The following is a 14702-nucleotide window of genomic DNA, read 5'->3' on the forward strand; positions in this document are numbered from 1 at the left end:
TTCATAAAAAGAAATCAGGTTTGTCTGACAACTCCTGTCTTTCATGAATCCATGCTGTCTGTTGCTTAAAATGTTTTTTTCCAGCAAGAACTCGTCTATGTGGTGTTTTATTAAAAGCTCCAGTATCTTCCCGACTATAGAAGTTAAACTAACAGGTCTATAGTTACTTGGTAAAGACTTTGATCCCTTTTTAAATATAGGCACCACGTTCGCCCTGCGCCAATCCAGTGGTACTATTCCCGTCTTTAATGAGTCCCTAAAAATTAGATACAATGGCAGTGTCATCCTACAGCTGTTCACTGATTAATTGACATACTGATTAAAGCGGAGTTCCACCCAAAAATGGAGCTTCCACTTTAAGTACTCTTCGCCCTCTGACATGCCACAATTGGCATGTAATTTTTTTGGGGGGAGGCAGGGTACCTGGTTTGCAGTGGGACTTCCTGTCCCACTTCCTCCTTCCGGGCTCCTAACCGCCTAGGTGATTCCTAGGTGGCCCCTCCCTCCCGACAATGTTCTGGGGCACGTGACAGGTCCCAGAACCTTGCCTGGCCATTGACGGAGCGCGGCTTGCGCATGCGTAGTGCGCGGCTCGCGCATGCGCAGTTCGCTCCCGGCTGTGAAGCCGCAAACTGTCACAGCCGGGTGCCCACACTCACCATGTCGGCGCCAGCGGGGAGGAGGAGGAGAGAACGGAGGCTGCATCGCTGGACCGTGGGACAGGTGAGTATCTGTTTATTAAAAGTCAGCAGCTATACTTTTTGTAGCTACTGACTTTTAATAAACTAAAAAAATACCCAATAGGGGGAAAATATTTTATTAGTTTTTTTTCTTTTTTGCACTTAATCAGTATGTCACTTACTTAACAGCAGTAGGATGACACAGTGAACTAATACAGGAGTGAGTGTTGCATTCACCTATTTATAAGATATAATTTTCCATGTCGTGACACATATATTTGATGTGAGCAGCTACCCCCATAGATTACATTCCCTCATATCCATTTATTTCCACTAACCTAAGTAGTGGAGCACACGAACAACACTATATATATATATATATATATATATGTATATTATATATACACATATATTTTAAATAGTGACAGCGAGTTCAAGGAGCAGATTCTCTGCTTGCTGTGACTAGATCCAGTGGATAGGGGAGACGCTGCAGTGGGAACATATCACATGTTCCCAAAGGTGAACTTATCCTTTAAAGGGGTTGTAAACCCTCATGTTTTTTCACCTTAATGCATCCCATTAAGGTGAAAAAACTTCTTTCGCTGACCGTCCCCCCAGCCCCCCGTTTTACTCACCTGAGTCCTGTGATTCACACGCCGGAGATGCACTCTTCCCCTCATCCCGTTGTCTCGGCTCTTGATTGGATAGGTTGATAACAGCGCAGCCATTGGCTCCCGCTGCTGTCAATCAAATCCAATGATGCAGGCGCCGGGGGGCGGGGCCGAGTCCTACATTCGGCGTCTATGGACACCAAATGCTGGACTCGGGAGCGCGCCCGCAAGGTAACCCCCCTGGGAGATCGCTTCTCCTAGGGAGTTATACCATGTGTGTAGAGGAGCTACCAGCGCCGCCGGGGGACCCCAGAAGTCGAGGATCGGAGCCACTTTTTTTTTTTTTTTTAAACAAAGCCTTGCAATCACTTTAACCACTTGCCTACTGGGCACTTTCACCCCCTTCCTGCCCAGACCAGCTTTCAGTGCTGTCGCCCTTCGAATGAGAATTGTGCGGCCATGCAACACTGTACGCAGATGACATTTTTATCATTGTTTTCACAAAAATAGACCTTTCTTTTGGGTTTTTTATTTTTTGCTAAACATTAAAAAAAGGTTTTCTTAGTTTGTTATAACATTTTGCACATAAGTAATTTTTCTTCTTCACTGATATACACTGATGATGCTACACTGATAGGCGGCACTGATGAGGCAACACTGATGGGCATTGATAAGGTGATACTGATGGGCTCTGATCTGCACTGATAGGGAGCACTTATGGGCACTGATAAGGCGGCACTATTATGTGGCACTGATGGGATTTGATAGGCAGCACTTATGGACACTGATAAGGCGGCACTGATGAGGCAGCACTAATGTGGCACTGATGGGCTGCACTGATATGCGGCACTGATGGGCGGCACTGATGAGCTGCACTGATAGGGAGCACTTATGGGCACTGATAAGGCGGCACTGATGAGACAGCACTATTAGTTGGCACTGATGGGCATTGATGAGCTGCACTGATGGGCACTGAAGAGCTGCACTGATAGGCAGCACTGATGGACACTGATAGGTGGTACTGGCACAGATAGGTGGCACTGATGAGCTGCGCTAATGGGTGGCATTGGCACTGATAGGTGGCACTGATTAGCTGCACTGATGGGCAGCACTTATGGGCACTGATAAGGTGGTACTGATGAGGCAGCACTATTATGTGGCACTGATGGGCACTTATAGGCAGCACTGATGGGCACTGATCGGTGGTAATGATGAGCTGCACTGATGGGTGGCACTGATAGGTAGCACTGATGAGCTGCACTGATGGGTGGCACTGATGGGCAGTACTTATGGGCAGTGATGAGGTGGCACTGATGAGGCAGCACTATTATGTGGCAACGATGGGTTGCACTGATGGGCACTGATAGGTGGCACTGATGAGCTGCACTGATAGGCAGCACTGATAGGTGGCACTGATGAGCTGCACTGATAGCTGCCCCCCCCCCCCCAAGTGTTAAACCACTTCAGCCAGTACATACTGCTGCACAATATAGGATAGCAACTTATCTGCTCGACTTCCCCAGCCCCATGCATAGTTTGCTTTAAGTTGTACAGTGCTTCCTACTTCCTCGCAGCACCGGCCGCACTCCTTTCTCATCAAGCCTCCCTGGCTGGCCTCTGGATGACGGCACGCCGGCCGAACCATCAAGCTCCACCTTACAGGGAAGTGTGCTGGACTTCAAGGGGAGGAGCGCACTCAGCCTCAGTGCACTGGTACTGCGCCGCAAGAGGCTATGCAGCGCTCACACTCTGCAAGGCAATGTATGTAGCGGCGATTACATGTAGACTCATATTGGGCCTATAATGCAGCTGTCTGGTGTCTGCAATCAATGTAGTGGCTGACAATTGTGTCTAGACTTAGTGAATTTGGCCAATATTATGATAGGGACCTGGGGCTGCAGCTCCAATAGCCCCTACGTTAATCCGGCCCTGCCCTATAAATGTCTTTCTTGGATAATATGCATTATCTTCAATAAGTTACTTTCATTATTTTAATTCTCCAAGAGTTCTGCTGACATATTGGTTGATCAATGTTGTCTCAAAGAAATAAAGTGTAATGGAATGATGGTTTGTAAAATTTTCTGTGAAAGTAGCTATGTGTCATAGCACAGAGTTACAAAGACTGAGATATCTTATACTGCCCGTATAGAGGGATATTCAAACTTTTTCTTGGATTGTACTTGATTTTGTTTTCTTTTGTGTGGAAGTGAGTCATGTGGAACGGGTAAAACAAGTCTACACAAAATCCTGGATCCGGTCTTCTCCCTGTTAAACAAGAAGGATCTGAGTCACTTCAGATTTAAGTTTACTCTGTGAGGAGTCAGCATTTTATCCAGCCATCAAACTGGGTCATCCACATTTATAGTTAATGCTGAATTCCATAGCCTTCAAGTGAGTCATGGAATGGTGTGACACAGACATAGAATATCCAGCAGGATGGTACACGTGGGATCAGTAGAGCTGTTAGCAGGCCTAATAGGTTTGTGTTATGTGCAGTGTTTATAAAAACCTGTGAATCTGACACCAGTACACATTACTTGTTCCAGTTAATTGTTCTTCATACCTGCTGCAGAGGAATGTGACCCTGTCTGATCTTGAGACACTAATTTACTGCAATGTCCACTGAAAACTAAAGGTAGTAGCCTTTCTGATTGAAATTGGTACAGTGGGGAATGTTAACATTTTTATTAAATAACTTCTATAATTCATACACATTTAAAGTAGTTGTAAAACTGAATTTTTTTTGTTTTGTTTTTTTTTAATGAAAAAGATGATATACTTGTATAAGTATAAATAGTTTTGCACAGAGCGACCCTGAAACTTCTCTTCTGGGATCCCTGCATTCCCTCTCTTCTGGGATCCCTGCATTCCCTCTCTTCTGGGATCCCTGCGTTGTCTGCAGAAGTGGAGAGCGCTAGCTCTCCCCTCCTGCAGGGAATGCATTAAAGCGGTAGTAAACTGCAAAAGAAAAAAAAATGGGGCACCTGCAGAATGTCATCATGTGCTAGTATGAAGTGCATACTAGCACATGATGACATACTTGCCTTAAAACAAAGCCCTCCAGCACCGCATTGTCACCACTGCCAGGGACTCCATATTCACCTTGTCTTCCTTTGGCCGTTTGAATAACTGAGTTGTGGTGATGTCACTCCCGCACATGGGAGTCACGGCCATGGCACAGCTCTCACTGGACAGCATGCCATACGTTGAGAGAGCAGTGCGCACGCACCGGTGAGGTCACCGGCTGCTACTAAAGTAAATATCTCCTAAAGGGTGCATGTTTAGGAGATATTTCCTGCACCTACAGGTAAGACTTATTATAGGCATGAATCAAAAGGTGGACTTTACTACTGCTTTAGCGGGAAAAAAATAAAGCTTTTGCCTTTTAGAACCACTTTATAGTATATATATTAAGCTAGAACTATTTTCCCCTTATAATGGAAAGATTTTCATAGTCATTTCTCTTGGACATAAAGTAACGGGGAAAAGACAGGGATGAAAACATTAACCAGGATTTTAACCATTCCTAAGTCCACTTTCACACTTATACGACTTGTCCCACTATTTTGTACTGCAAAATCGTATGACAAGTCATTCTCCATGATTTTCAATGACTACTATTCATATTGGGACGACTTTAAGTCGTGCCAACTTCAAAGTGGTCCCTGCACTACTTTGGTCCAACTTCCATGCAAGTTGTACTCCATAGACCTCAATGTTAAACCCTCAAGTAGCATACAACTCGTACCTGAATAATATAGACACGATTTCAGTACGACTTTGTAAGCACAAGTCTCACACCATGTATGTTTTCATTTGTTAATTTGTTAAGTTGTGGCAAAGTCGTACAAAGTAGTACTGAATGAATGAATGAATAATTTGTAAAGCGCTGCAAATGCGAACTGAATCGCCTCAAGGCGCTGAATGTGTTGTGTTGACAGCTTCTTAGAAGAGGTAGGTCTTGAGTTTCTTTCTGAAGGCCAGATGTTTTTTTTCCATGTGGTTGTTAGTCGGAAGAGTGTTCCATAGCTGAGGTCTTTGGACTGCGAACCTTCATTATCCCTTTGCTTTGTAGCGGAATTTGGGAATGAGGAGGAGGTTTTGGCTAGATGATCGAAGGTTGCGATTGGGTGAGTAGTGTTTTATTTTATCTCGGAGGTATTGGGGGGCATTTCCTTGTATGCATTTGTGGGTGAGGCAAAGGGTCTTGAATGTGATCTGATTCTTTACATTTAGCCAATGTAGGCTCCTCGGGGATGGGGAGATGGACTCCCAGGGTTTTTTTCCTGTTAGCAGTCTTGCCGCCGCATTTTGCATGGCCTGTAGGCGCGCAAGCTAAAATTGGGGTAGTCCTATGTAGAGCGAGTTTGCGTAGTCGAGTCGTGAATTGATGATTGTTCCAACTACTGCTGCTTTGTCCTCTTCTGGGATGAAGGGGATGAGTCTACGTAGCAGGTGGAGGAGATGGTGGGACCTGCTAACTACTGATCCTATTTGTGCATCCATTGTCATTTCTGAGTCGAAGATAACTCTGAGACTCTTGGCTTTGGAGCTTGGAGAGATGGGCTGTCCGAAGATGGTGGGAGATGTCCACGGGGTCTTGGTTTTTGGATTTTGGTTAGCGTGTAGGAGAAGAAGTTCTATTTTTGAACCGTTGAGTTTGAGGGAGCTGATGGTCATCCAGTCATCTATCAAAGTGAGGCATTTCTCTAACTGCTGATGGTGGTCTTTTCTCCCGTGATGCGAAGGTAGAGTTGGGTATCATCAGCGTATGAGTGGAAGCGGAGGTCCGATTTTTTGATGATTTTGAGGAGTGGGCGGATGTAGATGTTGAATAGTACTGGTGACAAGGGTGAACCCTGAGGGACTCCACAGGAGATTGCGCGGGTTTCAGAGGTGAATGCTCCTAGTTTCACTTTCTGAGAGCGATTCTGTACTGATCCCAAATCGTGGCAAAATCGTGCAAATTCGCAGTAAAATCGTGCCCTTGAAATTGCGCGACTATGAAGTCGCACAAGTGTGAAAGGGGCCTCCAAAGCTTAAAAAAAGTTTGCCTTTACTTTAAAAACAATGTATAGTGGTTGTGTACTTATTTCTATATTTGTTACGGTCAAGGTATAATCGGTTTTAATAAAATCTGTAATAGTATTTTTTCAGTAAGGAAAAAATGGAATGCTGCATGGGAATGTTGTTATTTTATAGCAAGCTAGCAGGGGGAGCTCAAGTGTCTTTTTCTAATAAACATATGTCCACTCTTATCAGCGTTTCTAAAAAAAAAAAAAAAATCAGTTGTTAGTGGAGCTCAATAACTGAAGCTGGAATTTACACACAAGCAGAGCAGTGACAGCAGTGTCTGAGATTTCAATACATTTCTGCTCTGTTATTTCTTTAGAATACCTACAGTGCACCTAACCTCCTTTGTCACATTTGTCCCATGTATTAAAGTGCCGCTGTCACTAAAACAAAATTAAGAAAAGGTAGTCTATAAAAGAAGAGTAGTAATATATGCCTATAAAAAAAAAAAAAAACTCACTAGGATAGAGCACCTCAAAGGCTACTAATGCGGTATAAAATATAATGTATTGGACATCAAAAGTACAAAAAACAGCACAAATGCATAGACCAGGTCAGTCAGCTAACTGATGGAGGGGGAACCCCAGCCCCCAAACAGCCCCTGATCCCCTGTCCAACCCAAACAACTCCCCCCACTCAGAGAATCCTCCCCCCACTCCAATGTCCCAAAAGAGGACCCTATCACCTAATTTCCCCTTAAAACCTCGTCCTCCTCTCCACCGGCCGGTGGAATCCTCCAAAAACACTTAAAAAGGGGGAGAATAGCCCCAAAAAATAATATATGCCACTCCTGCTGCTGATGACTTTGATCTTTGCCCTTTGCACCTTAGCAAAGCTACCCCTGCAGAAGAGTCTTCTGCATCCAGCACTTGTTGCATGTCTGTATTCTCATTTGAGCTTGTGGTTCAACTTGAGGGCCGCATTTGAGACACCCAGTTATGACAGATGCTGAAGATTCTAGTGGTTGGAATTCCACTCTTTTAATCAACATTGACTATTTTTAAGCCTTATGCTGCTAACATTAGTAAATAAATAGGAAAGTATATCATATTTACTTTTTTTTTACTTTTTCATTTCTTAAGTTTATTTCCTAGCTTCAATGCCTAGGCAAATGATGTCATACATCCAAGAGTCTTCTAGAGGGGAGGAGGGGCTAAGCACACCCTCCTTCATGCATGCCTGATCTAAGAGCAGGAGGATTCCAGTAAGTCAAATGCTACATCAATCATCTGCCGTTACTCAAATTGGCCATGACCAGAAATGCTAAGGCTTGAATGCTGTACTTTTAACAAATGGTACTTTAAGCTCCAGTGGCGCCCATGCATAATGAGCGCACGGGCGCTGCCCTCCCTATCCATGCGCCCGGCCCCCTTCAGGACGCCAGGCGCATGAATTCCTATAATGGGGATGGGGGGGGGTGTTTTTTTGAAGCATGATTAGAGCCAGAAGCTCTAATAGGCTTCACAAAAGGGTGGGCTCGGGGAGCAGAGCACTGCGTCCCAATCCCACCCAGTTGTGTGACAATGGCGAATACATTTTCGCTACTTTCACACCAAATCTTCTCTTCGCCAATCAGGAAGCAGGTGTGAGACCTGTTTCCCGAATGGCCAAAATGTCAGGCAATCCTTTTGGATGCCTGACATGGAGCCAGGGAAGAAGCTGCTGGAGCCAAAGATGAAGCCCGCTACCCTGGAGCCGCTGCCTGGACCACACACACGCTAACCTGGAGCCGCCGCCCGGACCGCACACCCGCTAGCCTGGAGCCACTCCCCGCACCCGCTAGCCTGGAGCCGCAGCCTGGACCCTTCACCCGCTAGCCTGGAGCTGCTGCCCGCACCCCCCCCCTCTGAAACCCCGATCTATCCTGGTAAGTGCCGGACCAACCGACAGCTGCGATTTGTTAGTGCCTCCCACCAGCCTCCACTGTTCAGCTCTGATGTTTGAATTAAGGAAATCCATTTCTGCATAGTACATAGGTATTTCTTTTTATGTGGATACTACTTGGCCTTACCCCAGCACGGAGGCCACACTCAGATACTGAGGCAGCATAACCCTGAGGCAGCAAAGCATCGAGCCATATGAGAATATACAGTTGTAATATCCGTGTAAAAGTGCGGTCCATCGATAAGAGCACCTTGTGGTCTTCCTGATATATTGGGAGAAATGGGATAATTTTGCTCCACTGGACTTAACAATACACCAACACATTCACCTACTACCTTGCCCTGGGGTGGGCCTCTAGTCCCTGTGGATGCTCCTATATCTGCCAAGGGGAGGATTTAACTGGCTGTGCCATCTAGGGGGGATGTTTTTAAGATACTGCTTATGAATATACATTTCAAATTTAAGTGAATTCACCTTCATTAATCTCCTGATGAAGCAGTAGGAGACTGTGAAACGTGTTGAGTCAAGCCTATCCCTTCTCACTAGGAAACATCATCAAGATAATTACTTGATAGATCTACAGTATATATGAATAATAAAAATTTGAATATGATGGTATATATGCTGATTATTAGGGGAGGCTTTGATGAATGATATGTATCATTCTCCAACTCAATGATTATGTTTTTTGAGTAGTTTTAGATGAGTATTTTTCTCATATATTTATTTTAATGAAATTTAAATACATGGGTGTATAAACAGGAGGATGATTTGGTGGGATTTTATGGGTGCCAGGCTAATAGAATTACTAATAAACCAAAGTAAAAAATATCAAAGTTTATTAGACATAGGACAAATTTAAAAGTTGTATTGACTATACATCAATTACGCAAGCATCAGTACACATCTATTTAGGTGATAAAGAAAAGTCACTCAGTAAAAGTATCCCGACAGGGGATGTTTGTTGGGAGACAAAGGTAGATGTGTGAAGACACTGGACGGGCTGCCACACTGATACATCTCCCCTCATAAGATAACATCTTTGCCTGGCAGCCCCAGCCCCCTCTCTTAAAGACCCAGTTGGGTTGTTTTAACTTGGCCCCATGGCCTCCTCCCTGGGCTTTTCTCAGCCAACCTTTCTCTGTGCAGTGCAGTGTCCATTTCCTTAGTTTGGCTCAACATCAATCACAGTGACACATCTACCTTTGTCTCTCAACAAACATCCCCTGAGGAAGCCCTAGCGGGCGAAACATGTCGGGATACTATTGCTGAGTAGGGATGAGCTTCGAGTTCGAGTCGAACTCATGTTCGACTCGAACATTGGCTGTTCGCAAGTTCGCCGAACAGCGAACAATTTGGGGTGTTCGCGGCAAATTCGAATGCCGCGGAACACCCTTTAAAAGTCTATGGGAGAAATTAAAAGTGCTAATTTTAAAGGCTAATATGCAAGTTATTGTCATAAAAAGTGTTTGGGGACCCGGGTCCTGCCCCAGGGGACATGGATCAATGCAAAAAAAAGTTTTAAAAACGGCCGTTTTTTCAGGAGCAGTGATTTTAATAATGCTTAAAGTCAAACAATAAAAGTGTAATATCCCTTTAAATTTCGTACCTGGGGGGTGTCTATAGTATGCCTGTAAAGGGGCGCATGTTTCCTGTGTTTAGAACGGTCTGACAGCAAAATTACATTTTGAAGGAAAAAACTCATTTAAAACTACCCGCGGCTATTGCATTGCCGACAATACACATAGAAGTTCATTGATAAAAATGGCATGGGAATTCCCCAAAGGGGAACCCCGAACCAAAATTTAAAAAAAAAAATGACGTGGGCGTCCCCCTAAATTCCATACCAGGCCCTTCAGGTCTGATATTGATATTAAGGGGAACCCCGGCCAAAATTAAAAAAAAAAAAAAAATGACGTGGGGTTCCCCCTAAATTCCATACCAGACCCTTCAGGTCTGGTATGGATTTTAAGGGGAACCCCGCGCCAAAAAAAAAAAAAAAAAACGGCGTGGGGTCCCCCCAAAAATCCATACCAGACCCCTATCCGAGCACGCAACCTGGCAGGCCGCAGGAAAAGAGGGGGGGGGACGAGAGTGCGCCCCCCCCTCCTGAACCGTACCAGGCCACATGCCCTCAACATTGGGAGGGTGCTTTGGGGTAGCCCCCCAAAACACCTTGTCCCCATGTTGATGAGGACAAGGGCCTCATCCCCACAACCCTGGCCGGTGGTTGTGGGGGTCTGCGGGCGGGGGGCTTATCAGAATCTGGAAGCCCCCTTTAACAGGGGGACCCCCAGATCCCGGCCCCCCCCGTGTGAAATGGTAACCATTTCACTAAAAAACTGTCAAAAATGTTAAAAATGACAAGAGACAGTTTTTGACAATTCCTTTATTTAAATACTTCTTCTTTCTTCCTTCATCTTCTGGTTCTTCTGGCTCTTCTGGTTCTTCCTCCGGCGTTCTCGTCCAGCATCTCCTCCGCGGCGTCTTCTATCTTCTTCTCCTCGGGCCGCTCCGCATCCATGGCATGGGGGGAGGCTCCCGCTCTTCTCTTCTTCATCTTCTCTTCTCCTTTTCTTCTCTTCTTCATTTTCTTCTCCGGGCCGCTCCGCACCCATGCTGGCATGGAGGGAGGCTCCCGCTGTGTGACGGCGCTCCTCGTCTGACAGTTCTTAAATAACAGGGGGCGGGGCCACCCGGTGACACCGCCCCCCTCTGACGCACGGTGACTTGACGGGACTTCCCTGTGACGTCACGGGGAATGCCGTCACACAGCGGGAGCCTCCCTCCATGCCAGCATGGGTGCGGAGCGGCCTGCAGAAGAAAATGAAGAAAATGAAGAGAAGAAGAGAAGAAGAGAAGAGCGGGAGCCTCCCCCCCAAGCCATGGGTGCGGAGCGGCCCGAGGAGAAGAAGATAGAAGACGCCGCGGAGGAGATGCTGGACGAGAACGCCGGAGGAAGAACCCCCTTACCATTTCACACAGGGGGGGGCCGGGATCTGGGGGTCCCCTTGTTAAAGGGGGCTTCCAGATTCCGATAAGCCCCCCGCCCGCAGACCCCCACAACCACCGGCCAGGGTTGTGGGGATGAGGCCCTTGTCCTCATCAACATGGGGACAAGGTGTTTTGGGGGGCTACCCCAAAGCACCCTCCCAATGTTGAGGGCATGTGGCCTGGTACGGTTCAGGAGGGGGGGGCGCACTCTCATCCCCCCCTCTTTTCCTGCGGCCTGCCAGGTTGCGTGCTCGGATAAGGGTCTGGTATGGATTTTTGGGGGGACCCCACGCCGTTTTTTTTTTTGTTTTTTTTTGGCGCGGGGTTCCCCTTAAAATCCATACCAGACCTGAAGGGTCTGGTATGGAATTTAGGGGGAACCCCACGTCATTTTTTAAAAAATTTTGGCCGGGGTTCCCCTTAATATCCATACCAGACCTGAAGGGCCTGGTATGGAATTTAGGGGGACTCCCACGTCATTTTTTTTTTTTTAATTTTGGTTCGGGGTTCCCCTTTGGGGAATTCCCATGCCGATTTTATCAATGAACTTCTATGTGTATTGTCGGCAATGCAATAGCCGCGGGTAGTTTTAAATGAGTTTTTTCCTTCAAAATGTAATTTTGCTGTCAGACTGTTCTAACACAGGAAACATGCGCCTCTTTACAGGCATACTATAGACACCCCCCAGGTACGAAATTTAAAGGGATATTACACTTTTATTGTTTGACTTTAAGCATTATTAAAATCACTGCTCCTGAAAAAACGGCCGTTTTTAAAACTTTTTTTTGCATTGATCCATGTCCCCTGGGGCAGGAACCAGGTCCCCAAACACTTTTTATGACAATAACTTGCATATTAGCCTTTAAAATTAGCACTTTTGATTATTCATGTTCGTGTCCCATAGACTTTAACGGTGTTTGCGTGTTCGAACGAACTTTTTTCCTGTTCGCATGTTCTGGTGCGAACCGAACAGGGGGGTGTTCGGCTCATCCCTATTGCTGAGTGACTTTTCTTTATCACCTAAATAGATATGTACTGATGCTTGCGTAATTGATGTATAGTCAATACAACTTTTAAATTTGTCCTATGTCTAATAAACTTTGATATTTTTTACTTTGGTGTATTAGTAATTCTATTTGCCTGGCACCCATAAAATCCAACCAAATCATCCTCCTGTTTATACATATTATTCAGGGATGGTGGTGCCTTATTGTTGACACTGTTACCAATTCAGTTAAACACATGGATATTTTTATGAAATTATGATTTGTGTACACAGTGCCTTAAAAGTTTGTTTCATCTTTTTCTTGAGAAATATACTTGGCCTTCCATCGATCTTCATTCTCTATTTTTTGTTTTTTGAAGCCCTTTAGTAAAGAAGAGAGCAGTATAGTGTTAAAATGGAATGAGAGCTGGGTCTTCAGCTGTCTAAAGTAAAATGTAATAATGATAAAGGATTAGCAGCGGTGATGAGGTGGAGCTGCAGGGGATCTTTCAAAATCATAACAGAATAAAGATTGTTTCAGGGCATATATGTAAAATAGGAAATATTTCTATTTCAAATATATATTCAGAGGATCTAGTAGAGAGAGATATCCCTATCAAAAATCCAAGTTCTACCCGACCGCTGCAATCATTACAGAGCCATATTATCCTGTCAGTTTGCCTGACCTATTCTCCATCATTATGACCTTGTTGGGTCCAGTAAAGACGCAGGTTATTGTGGAAAAATCCTGTTACCGGAGTAATCCTACTGATGTCCAACTGAGATATCCGTTTGGGGCAGAGATTTTAATACAGCAGTTCTCAGTCCTCCAAGCTATCTCCTAAATCTCATCTACTTAGAGGCCATTCCACAAAGTATCAGTCATGTTTGTCATAAATATTTGTCTTTACCTATAGGTCTTTGTTTTCAATGACTATGCAATGACCTTCCAGCCATGCCACTGATCCTCTAAGACTGCCTTGTAGACAGTCATACATCTTCAGGGTTTTTCTACCTGTGTCAGATAGGCCCCACCCTGTAATCAAACTCCCAGCCAGGTAAGAAAAAAAATGATTGTACAAACATGTCAAGTTTCCTCTCTCCTCCCCGTTCACCCGCGCTCTTTCCCTCCTCTATTCTTGTCTTTTCAAACTTTCCTTACAGTGAGTGGATTATTTCACGTGAGTGATCAGGCATAGGATACGCTGTCCAGGTAAGAGTTTTACTCCCAGTCTGTGCAAGCTGGTTTCAGCCTTGTAGGCATTTTATGTTGTATGGGTAAATATTGCTGAACTCTACAACACATATCCTGTATGTTCAGTACAAAGAGCACGGTGAAGAGCTCAAGCTTAGTACGAGTGGAAATCCCAGAACTTGTGCTAGAGGCAAAGGCTGGTTGTGTGCCCTCTAACACTGACTGCTTTATGTTGTAATTTCTTTTTTTTTTAACTACTACTCTACATAGTTATTCTAGTCCACATTGTATAAAATCAATGCAAACTATGTAAATGCAGGACATAAATCCCTACAATCTATGTGATATTGGATGTACAGAGGTCAGGGTGAGGCTCTCCTGCTCAGTATAGGTGGAGGTCCTGTGGTTAGTGTTAGAGGCAAGGCATGCTGTGTGGCTATTTGTATTAACTGATTTTTTTCTTTTCTTACCTGATATTTTAATTATGTAAGTGTTTTCCATATATAAGACACTACACTTGTTTTAATGTATGCATTTGTATACATTTTTTGAAACCTCTTAAATTGACCAAGTAACATTAACTCCTTGATGACCATAACCGTTTCACACCTTTACTACATGGTGATCATGTTTCCCTGAGCTACTTTGTCCTGAATAGTTCAATATTGTACAGCATGTACACAGTGAAAGTACCTTTTTCAGGTAAACAACACCTGTAAAGAGGCATCTTTTTCATCATCTTAACATCCTCCTGGTGCTGTTAACAAATAGGTAGCTACATTGTAAATTCAGTACTGAGCTTTGTAGTCTCATCCATTTGTGACTTTCTTCTTATTTTATACTTTTCTTCACCTGAATTCCTCCCTGTTCGATGCTCCTTGGTACATTGTATAAAATGTGACTTCTAAAGTGGTCATTGATTTTTCTAATGGATGTGGAAGTTCAGATGTGTCAACATTTTTCTAACTTTTGTTTGCATTTGATTTGTTTCCTGCAGTATGTTATTTGCAAATTTCCCATGCAAAAGCGTGTACAATGTTGGCATTTATATCCACCATAGAAAACCATTTGTTCTAAAGGGGACACTTGTAACATCTGAACCCAGGATTCTTATATATAGAAGCATTTAAATATGATTAAGTTCCCTGACAGAGATGAACACAAGAGTTGCCTTGTTGCAACTTACTGAATGTACCAGTGACAGTCTCTAAGCCTAAGCACCTAAGACACATGCCCTGGGTCTCCAGGCAACTGCCCTTGGTGTAGGTTTATGAGTGTAA

At 44.5% G+C, this 14702-nt stretch overlaps 1 protein-coding gene across 4 annotated transcripts in view; it reads left to right on the forward strand.

Annotated features, from left to right (window-relative positions):
• The window catches only part of PAK6 (p21 (RAC1) activated kinase 6), a 290545-nt gene that overhangs the window by 173023 nt on the left and 102820 nt on the right, over positions 1 to 14702 (forward strand). The window contains exon 1 of one of the 4 annotated variants that reach the window (XM_073609983.1): positions 13292 to 13440. The exons of 2 other annotated variants lie outside the window; for them this stretch is intronic. The gene's annotated coding sequence lies outside the window, so the exon portion shown is untranslated. Of the gene's footprint in view, positions 1 to 13291; positions 13441 to 14702 lie in introns of those variants that run through there. One more of the 4 variants, XM_073609986.1, reaches the window with a different exon arrangement.

The sequence above is a fragment of the Aquarana catesbeiana genome, linkage group LG13, assembly GCF_042186555.1.
Source record: "Aquarana catesbeiana isolate 2022-GZ linkage group LG13, ASM4218655v1, whole genome shotgun sequence".
Taxonomy (NCBI): Eukaryota; Metazoa; Chordata; class Amphibia; order Anura; family Ranidae; genus Aquarana; species Aquarana catesbeiana.